General features: G+C 49.8%; 2 non-coding genes across 2 annotated transcripts; both read right to left on the bottom strand.

Annotated features, from left to right (window-relative positions):
• Positions 1-1,650: 1,650 nt before the first annotated feature.
• On the bottom strand, positions 1,651-1,843 carry LOC148647499 (U2 spliceosomal RNA). Its single transcript, XR_015927122.1, has one exon. It is a non-coding gene; the product is annotated as a U2 spliceosomal RNA (small nuclear RNA).
• A 5,895-nt stretch (positions 1,844-7,738) lies between these two features.
• Positions 7,739-7,931, bottom strand: LOC148647498 (U2 spliceosomal RNA). Its single transcript, XR_015926838.1, has one exon. It is a non-coding gene; the product is annotated as a U2 spliceosomal RNA (small nuclear RNA).
• Between the last annotated feature and the right edge of the window lie 2,392 nt (positions 7,932-10,323).

Below are 10,323 nucleotides of genomic sequence, written 5' to 3'. Positions count from 1 at the left end.
TTCGACCCGATAAAAAAATTGGCTGGAGGGATCATCACTCCACCTTCTGCTGTATCACAGGATCGAAACCTCGTCATATATCTCCATTTACTAGTCCAAACATTCTCCTCATCAATAACCTTTCTTCCTTCCCCCTGGATATCCACAAACCGTCTCAAAAACGTTTTCACGTCAGCCTCAGGCACATTAGGGTTAAAAATATGTACCGTCAAGATCTTTAATTCACGAGCAAAGAGGGGCTCCACATAAAAATGATTAAGAGGCTCCCGCTCCTTCATCAGTTGGGCTTTACACCACACCCTTGTACATTCCACATCCGTTGTTAATGTAAGGTCGAAAATACATTTACCTTGAAAATCCTGCAAGGCCAAGATGTCCATCTTCTCAATTCCCAGCACCTTGTAACAAACTTCTTTCAAAAATCTTCCTCTCACCATCCATTCAGCCTGCTCCTCATGGTTCTTCAAAACAAAGCGCACCGTGCCCCTCATCTGCCCCTCACGGGACAGCGAGCGCCCGGCCGCCATTCTCGAAGGCCACTCACCCTTCGCCGCCGTCATCTGGGAGCCCCACCTTCACCCCCTGGGCTCAACCCAGGGCGATTCCAGTGGTGGCTCTGTTCTTCCTTCCGCCTCCGCTCCCTCAGATGTCTGCACGTCCTCTCCACCGGTGATGCCTTCTTCGATGTTCAGATGCTTTCCCTCCGACTCTCCTTCCCCGCCCTTCACGACCTCTGACAAGCCCTCCAGCCGCGGACAGGCCACGCACCTTTGGATCTTGGCCAAAAGGCCGAGAAGCGATGCCCACAAAGGCGCGGACCGACGCGCGGGCGTTCCGCTGGCGCACAGTGGCGCAGGCCGACTCCTCTGGAGCCCGGGACCCGCGCAGCTGCCGGCCTCCCTGCAGCCAGAGGCCTGCCGCGGGACTCTGCTCCCCCTCTCTCTTGCCTGCCCGCCTGCCTTCCTGCCAGTCCCGGGCGGGGGCCCTGCTCTTTGATCTTCTGTCAACGGCCCGACAACGACCGCAGCCGCAGGGGGCGCCAGCCGCCCGGCCTCCTTAGCTTAGGCCCCTCCCACCGGCAGCAGCTGCGCCCAACCGGCTGCAAGCCAAAGCCGAGCGCCAGCACCTGCGGGCAGAGGCAAGGGGCAGCTCTCTCTCGGGAGGGAGGGAGGGACGGGGACGCGCGCGCACACACACACGCCTGCCTGCCGAAAAAAAAGAAAGAAAAGGTGGATATACTAAGTTTTTGGGAGGGAAAACGCCCAGCTGTCGAAAGGGGCCCGCCTGCAGGGACGGGGACGGACACACACGCAAGCAAGCAAGCAAGCAAGCAAGCAAGCAAGCAAGCAAGCAAGCAAGCAAGCAAGCCACGCCTGCCTCCCTGGGAAAAGGCTGAAAAACCTAAGTTTTTTGGAGGGAAAACGCACGGGAGCCGAAAAGGGGGCCGGCCTGCTTGCCCAGAGAGTCGAGACGCGGGAAAGCGCACAGAGGGAGCACGGGAACCGAGAGGGCGAGAGAGAGAGACAGAACACAGAGACACACAGATGGGGGACGAGGGACGAGACCCGAGAAGAAGGAGCTCCAGTCCACTTCGCTCGCTCGCTCGCTCGCTCGCTAGCTACCTACGTCTGTCTTTTCACCGCTGAGAGAAGGTGGTGCACCGCTCCCGGAGGCGCTGCAATACCGGGCCGATGCGTGGAGAGGACGGAGCAAGCTCCTGATCCAGCTCCCTGTTCCAAAAATCCGTTTAATATGTGGTCCCCCGATGGGGGACGTATCAGATATTAAACTGATAAGAACAGATTTTTTTTTTTTTTTTTTACATTTATTATAACAATACAATATAATACAAAACCACATCACAAATCATTCATCACAATCCACGATCGGCAAACTCATCCCCTTAATCCAGCAATGGTTTCCATTTCTCTTTGGCTGCATGAAAACCCCACCTACGCATCTCTGCTGTCATCATCTTATGCAGCTCAAAACGAACCCTCGCACATATTGCCCCAGCCCCTTCCACATGACCATGTTTAACCAAATTGTTTCTCGATCCCCATAACACAAATTTAACCATGCTGATTACAAACCAGATTACAAGATCACATCTCACAGATCTCGAAGACCTACTCCACCGTCTAAGAACTTTGTCTCCAGATAGAACAAAACCCGGTTCCAGTTTGTTAAATAGATCCGACATCTGCCCCCACACTGCTTTCGCAATCCTGCAACCCCAGAACACATGACTAATGGACTCTACCTCTGCACATAGAGGTCTTGGGCAAATCGCTGAGCGAGCCAGCTTGTGTCTGTGCATTACCTCTCTCACTGGCAGACGTCCCCAAACACACATCCAGTTTAAATCTTTGAGCCTGTTATCCAGGCTCTTAGGTTGCACCCTTTTCCACACATCAGTCGGAACCACAACATTGGTTCCTTTTTCACTGCTCTTAGCCGTCTTGTATAAGAGCCTGTGGGAGACAATCACTGACCTGTCTGCATCTTTTACATACTTCCTTAACCATGCGGCCGCATGCTCATAGAACCACGGTAAAACTTCAGCCTTGGGAACGTCGTTCCTCCACACTTCTGAGGGCCTGACGACCCAAGCGAACCACAACCGCACAAAAAACTGATGTTTGTATAAGATCTTGTCATCTACTGCTTTACACAGGTCAGCCACAAAAATGGCGTCTAGTTTGATTGGCAGATCTGGAACTTCTCTACCCCCCTCACTGATGTTCCTGTACATATCTAGACGTTTCACATATTCATAACCACCCCCCCATACAAAGTCAAAAACCATTTTCGTTAAAGAGCGTCTAAAACAAACTGGCATAGGAAAAACCTTTGCAATGTGCACAAGACTTGGTAGAATGTCACCTTTAAGTACCAAAACCTTCCCTGAATAGGACAATGATCTTTTCTTCCATAGACCAAGTTTACTATTCACCTGGGATAATCGAGTCTCCCAATTCCTTCTTCCAGTCCCTTCCCTATCAAACTGCACTCCTAATATTTTCAAGGAATTCATTTCCAGAGACAGACCTCCTACCACCTCCTCCCTGTTACTCCATGGACCAAAATACTGCACACTACTCTTATTTCTATTTAGTCTTGCACCTGTGCATTGGTTGAAGACTTCTATCAGCTCCAAGGCGACTAACAGGCTTCTGTCAGAGCTCAAAGTTAGAACAATATCATCCGCGTAGGCCAACACTTTGGTTTGGAGGCCTCCGCTTCCCGGGATCACTATACCCTCAACCTTTCTATCTCGTCTTATCAACTCTAATAGTGGCTCTATATAGATTACATATAGAATTGGAGACAACGGACATCCTTGTCTAACACCCTTTCTTACGTCGAAGGGTTCACTCATAAAACCATTTATGTTGACTCTGGTGGAAGCTCCTCCATACAGGGCTTTCAGCCAAGAGATAAAGCAACTGCTGACCCCATAACGATCCAACACATCCCATAAGCATTGATGATCCACCCTATCAAATGCTTTCTCCTGATCTAGACTAGCTATCATCAGACACTGATGTCTGTCTTCTGCCCAAGCAATGGTATCTCTAAGCAGGCCGAGGTTCCAGTGTAGGGACCTACCCGCCACGCCACAGGTCTGATCCGGCTGTATTACTGATGGCAATACTTTCCTTATCCTGTCACATAATATTTTTGCCAGGATTTTATATTCAACACACAACAATTGAATAGGCCTCCAATTTTCTAGCCTCTTAGGATCACCTTTCTTAAATAACAGAGACAAAACTCCCTGTGCCATTGTATCTCCCAAAGTTCCCCCATCTAGAATTGCTTGAAAGACTTCGAGCATCGATGGACCTATCAAGTCCCAGAAAGTGAGATAAAATTCTACCGGGATACCATCAACCCCCGGAACTTTCCCTGTCTTCATTCTCCGAGTAGCCCCCTCAACTTCGGCTAGATCCATGCGCATCACTAAAGCCCTATTTTCCTCAGCACTAACCTTCTTCTCAATATACTCCAAACCACCGACCCCCTTTACTGACTCCCCTTCCCTCTTATTGAAGTACGTAGTAAAATACTTTACGGCTTCCTCCAACATTTCATGCGGAGTACTTACCACGTCCCCTTCTGCTGTAAACAAGCTCCCGAATGCTCTTTTAACCCGCTTGGCTTTAACCGATTTAAAAAGCAGGCCTGAGACCTCTTCTTGTCCATCCAGGAAGCCGATACCAGCTCTGGTTAGAAACTCTCTGGACTGTCTAAGATAAAGTTCTCTCAATCGCGCCTTTAACTCCTGAGCTTTCGAGAAATTAAAATCTGCACCTTTGTTTGTCTCCTCATACATATTTTCCAACACTTTTTGAAGCCTCCTCACTTCGAAATTCCTTCTTTGATTTCGACACTTACAGTACCGAATTGAAATTTCCTTAACCTGCCACTTGACATACTCCCACCATTCAATTAACGATGGCCACTCTTGTTTCTGTCCTAACCAAAAAAACCATTTATCCCTAATTAACTCTTTGTAGCCATCCTCATTCAGTACAGCTGTATTTAATTTCCAGTAACCTGGACCAAACTTAACCCCCACCCCTTCCACCTCCACCACCAACAATTCATGATCGGAAAAATAAAAGGGTACGACCGAGGCTTTAACAATCACCAAACCTCGAGACAGAAATACATAATCCAGTCTTTTAGCGGCCCCTGCTGCATTCCTCCAAGTAACTGGGGGAACCAACCCACCTGTTGCTGGCCCTTTAAGACAGAAACTATCAAATAAATCAAAATCCCTCAGCAGTTTATTAATTTCTAAGGATCCTGCTGTTCTTTTATTTAAATCTTCGTTGAAGTCGCCAGCAATCACTAATTTTCTATTAGTCACACACCAGGGGACTAGCTCGGAAAAAAAACTCCCCCTTGACGTCCTATCCGCCGGTGCGTAGACGACTATAAATCTCATTTTTATATTTGAATATACCCCATCCACCACAAGGATTCTCCCTGGCCGCACCATATAAGTTTCTGTAATGTCAATATGATTATTCCCAAATAATATACCCACCCCAGAAGAGTGTACTCCCCCCACACACCAAAAGGACTTCCCCAAATCCCAGTCTTTAGAAAACCGTTTCACATCTGTATTTCCACCCAAATGCACTTCCTGTAAAAAACAAATATCAAACTTATATTCACGCAAAACTTTATAAACAGCAATTCTTTTAGACCTGTTTTTCAGTCCCCTAACATTTACAGTTAAAATTTTGAAGGTCATGTTGACCTCCCTCCATCTCTCCCTCCAGGATCTACATCCGGTTCTGCGGAGCTGTCTGTCTCCGAGGAACTTGTATCGGTCGTCCTATAAGGTGTTGAGCTTTCCTCCTCTGACTGGGACTGCACCACGTTCGGATCCACCGAAACGCAGCGCAGGTAAGTCGACTCCTTTAACCTTCCTTTTGGCAGGAGCCCCTTCTGACCCCAAACCGAGGCTGCGACTTCCTCCCGCTCTGGGGGGGATTCCATCACCATGCCTTCTTCTACATCCTCCTCTGTAGGAGCATCCTCCTTGGCCTTCTTCTCCTCCCCCGCAGGTGACTCTTCTTCGGAATCCTCCCTTGGCCTTTTCTGGACTGCCACATTCCCTTCCATGTCGAAATCACCCAAATCCATCGCCAGGCCTTCTTGCGGCAGGGGCTCAAACAAGTCCAGGGCTCTAGCCACCTGACCAGCAGGTAAGCTACCGCTACTGTCCAAACCATTATCTGATGCTTCACTCACATCCACCTCTGCTATCCCCTCACTCTCGATCTCTTTGCCTCCACCTATCCCGACCGTTTCATTCTTGTTTCCCTCTGTCTTCTCATTTTGTTTACCTTCCTTTCCTCCTACTTCTTCCTCCTCTCCTTCTTGTTCCGAGTCGGTTGCCTCCTCAACGGCATCTGGGTAGCCTCTCTCTTGCTCCCTGGCCATCTCCGGGTCTCTCCATACACAGTCTCTATATAAATGATTTGCATTCCCACACAGAGAGCAAGTTTTCTGATAACATCTCCCCTTAGTGTGGTCCCGTGCTCCACACCTCGAACAAGAGGTGGCAGTACAGTCCTTATCCATATGTCCAAAGGAACAACATTTCCTACAGTAAGAAGGCTGATTCTGATAGTATATATAACCCTTGCTTTGACCCATAGAAAAGGCCGACGGGGGGTGCGAAAACCCATCCGGGTTACTAGCATTCCGCCTGAGTCGCACCTGATATCTGCGTCTCCCATTCCAGACCCGAAATCTATCACCAATTATTTGGGGACCTGCCAGGACATCCACGTGTCTCCACAGGTAAGCAGTAATGATGTCATCCCCAATGAAAGGGTCATGCATGTTCACTATTAGAAATCTCACATCGTCCTGAGCCAGACCCAAGATCGCAAAGTCCTGTAGCAATTCATTATTCTTCATCTCCTCACATCTCCCAGAGACTCTCTTATAAATCTGGTCATTATTAAACGTAGCATCAAAAAAACAAAAAGGCCTGTTTCCTTGTAGGCATTTCACTTCAGCCGGTATCGCATTCAAAATTCCAAATAAAATCTTGCATTCAAACTCATATCTGCCCATCATTTCTTTCTCTCTCACCCATTTAAAGCGTAAAGTCCATTTCAGCCGAGGAGCCTGGTTGGCCCACTCGGGGTGGGCCTGGCCCTCGGCCATTGCGGAAAAAACAACCTTCCGACGCTCTTCTCACCGGTCTTCAACGTAGCCTTCTTACAAAAAAAAAACACATCCAACAAAAAACAGGAAACAGCAAAACGAACCTTCTCCTTCGATCCAAACGTCTGCAGGCCCGGATAGCAGTCCACCAATCTCTCCCCTGATCTTGGCCAAAAGGCCGAGAAGCGATGCCCACAAAGGCGCGGACCGACGCGCGGGCGTTCCGCTGGCGCACAGTGGCGCAGGCCGACTCCTCTGGAGCCCGGGACCCGCGCAGCTGCCGGCCTCCCTGCAGCCAGAGGCCTGCCGCGGGACTCTGCTCCCCCTCTCTCTTGCCTGCCCGCCTGCCTTCCTGCCAGTCCCGGGCGGGGGCCCTGCTCTTTGATCTTCTGTCAACGGCCCGACAACGACCGCAGCCGCAGGGGGCGCCAGCCGCCCGGCCTCCTTAGCTTAGGCCCCTCCCACCGGCAGCAGCTGCGCCCAACCGGCTGCAAGCCAAAGCCGAGCGCCAGCACCTGCGGGCAGAGGCAAGGGGCAGCTCTCTCTCGGGAGGGAGGGAGGGACGGGGACGCGCGCGCACACACACACGCCTGCCTGCCGAAAAAAAAGAAAGAAAAGGTGGATATACTAAGTTTTTGGGAGGGAAAACGCCCAGCTGTCGAAAGGGGCCCGCCTGCAGGGACGGGGACGGACACACACGCAAGCAAGCAAGCAAGCAAGCAAGCAAGCAAGCAAGCAAGCAAGCAAGCAAGCAAGCCACGCCTGCCTCCCTGGGAAAAGGCTGAAAAACCTAAGTTTTTTGGAGGGAAAACGCACGGGAGCCGAAAAGGGGGCCGGCCTGCTTGCCCAGAGAGTCGAGACGCGGGAAAGCGCACAGAGGGAGCACGGGAACCGAGAGGGCGAGAGAGAGAGACAGAACACAGAGACACACAGATGGGGGACGAGGGACGAGACCCGAGAAGAAGGAGCTCCAGTCCACTTCGCTCGCTCGCTCGCTCGCTCGCTAGCTACCTACGTCTGTCTTTTCACCGCTGAGAGAAGGTGGTGCACCGCTCCCGGAGGCGCTGCAATACCGGGCCGATGCGTGGAGAGGACGGAGCAAGCTCCTGATCCAGCTCCCTGTTCCAAAAATCCGTTTAATATGTGGTCCCCCGATGGGGGACGTATCAGATATTAAACTGATAAGAACAGATTTTTTTTTTTTTTTATATTATACAAAATACAAAAGAAATTCCAAAAACTCCAAAAAACAAAACACAATCCCAAATACACAATAGTCACAATAACAACCAAAGTCATCTCAACCCATAATTCTGTTAAACACAAAATTCCATTCAGTAGTCAACTAACAAAAACTTCTAAACATTCCCCATCCAATTCCCAACAAATTATTACACAGCAAAAACCATACAAAACACAAATCTGTCTAAATCTATTACATAATCTCAAACCCCACTAATCTCCATAACCCCGCCCCTTATGCAAATTAAACAAAACCCCATCCCCAAACTTACAATACATTCATTCCCTTAACCCCATTATATACAGTCTGCGCCCCATCACAGTTTACAAAACACTTCCCCACCAACAACATCTCAGTTGCATCCCATCCCATATATAAGTTATCTACACAATCCAGTTCCCCTTACAAACACACCACCCATCAATCCCACTTAAAACAGAAAACATCTACTTAGTCAAAAACAAACATAGCCCAAAAGCATCCTAAATACAACTAAACACAGTCCTCATCATCTGAAACACTACTCTCACTATCCCTTCTACACAACATTTTGATAAATGAAACAACAGCATCATTACACATCACTTTACCTTTCCCCGACACACGTAGCCCACTAAACATTCTTTTTTCCAGAAGCGAGTATTCAAAAAGAAGCTGTGGAAACTTCTTTTCTATATACCGTGACACAGCCATCACCCGTTTCCTATCCAAAGCCACCAAAAGATCTTCAAACATATTCCTATCCACTGCTTTCCTATTTTTCCCCAAAGGCCATTTAAAATGAATACGACTCTTCCTTTCCTCCCTCCACTGCTTCCACTCAATGTCTCCATCCCAAAAATCCATCTCTTCCCCCCCCATTAGCACCTCCCCCTTTAATACATCGCCCTCCTCCTTCCCAGAATCAAACTCTTCAGTTAGAACAGCGAAGGGGTTTGCACTCTCCACTGCCTGCCCACCCACTTCCACCTCTTGCCTAACAACACCTTTCCCTTTACCCTTCCCCCTCTGAGCCACTGACCAATCCCTACCCTCACCCCCCTCCGACACTTGACCAGCCCCACTTGGATCGTCGTCCTCCACCTCCTCAGGATCACCAGCCGCCACTTTCTTCCTGCGAGAGACTCCCCTCTCCGCCACTTGGCCTGTCCCGCTTGAGTCGTCGTCACCCTTCACCTCCTCAGGATCCCGATCCGCCATCCTCTTCCGACTAGGAATTCCTGGAACAGACATCCCCTGGCTCCCCGAAGGCCCCTCATCACCATCCATTTCAATGTCAGGCACACTCTCCGCCCACAACACCCTTCCTGATTCCTCGACCAACTCCTCCACCATCTCGGTGACTTCCTCCAGACCCTCTCCCTGCTTAGGGAACACCAAACCTCCATCTTTCTCCGCCACACCTCCAGCCGCCACCATAGACTCCTTCTCCGCAGACCTCTGTTCTCCTGGAGCCGCTCCCGTCCTCCTTGCAAAAGACTCTCCAGCAGTCGATCGAGCCCGGGCTGCACCTGCATAGCTCCTTGACCTTTGGAAACAGTTCTTATACACATGGCTGGCTTCACCGCACAAATTACAAGATAAGGGCTTGGCGCACTTCTCTGCCCTGTGCCCTATTTCCCCACACCTTCTGCAACAAATAACAGTGCATTCAGCTGCCACATGACCCTCCATTGCACAGTTCCGACATACAAATGGCTGCCCAGGGTAATTCAGGTGACCTCCATTCGAACCGATCATAAAGAAAGCTGGTGGGTGAACATACCCACCTTTCTCAGACGCAATAGTCCTTAAGCGCACCATGTACCTTCTTTTCCCCGTCCAGAAGTTCCTAGAGTCCATAACCTTTACACCATTCCCTTGAATGTCCACAAATCTTCTCAAAAAACATACCAGCTCAGACTCTGGCACATATGGATTATGCATATGCACAGTCAAAGGCCTTAGTTCTCTGGCAAACAATGGCTCTATAACAAAATTAACAAAGGGCAAGTTCTCCTTCTGAGCTTGAAGAACATTCCATTTCTCCATACAAACTTTCTCAGAAATAAAAGAAACATCAAAAATACCTTTCCCAGGAAAATCTTGATAGCAAAAAACATCCGGAACCTCCACGCCCAAAGCTTGGATCAGCACAATGTCCGAAAACTCCTCTCTCTTCATCCTTTCGGTTCCCGGTCTCTCCTTCCATACGAAACGAACGGAATTCCGCATCCGTCCCTCTCTGCCCAGCCACTCTCCGCCTGCCGAAGCCGCAACTCCGCCAATTGCCTCCATCGCTCCGTCCTCTCCCCTCCGGTTGACTCTGCCTCCAACAGCTGCCTCCACCGTCGCCTCCTCCGCCGCCTTCCCGACCCTCTGACTAAGACCTCGGAACTGCG

This window comes from Lepisosteus platostomus, chromosome 15 (genome assembly GCF_059453375.1).
Source record: "Lepisosteus platostomus isolate fLepPlt1 chromosome 15, fLepPlt1.hap1, whole genome shotgun sequence".
NCBI classification, from domain to species: domain Eukaryota; kingdom Metazoa; phylum Chordata; class Actinopteri; order Semionotiformes; family Lepisosteidae; genus Lepisosteus; species Lepisosteus platostomus.
Note: the sequence above shows the minus strand (reverse complement) of the source record. Positions and strands in the feature narration are given on the sequence as shown.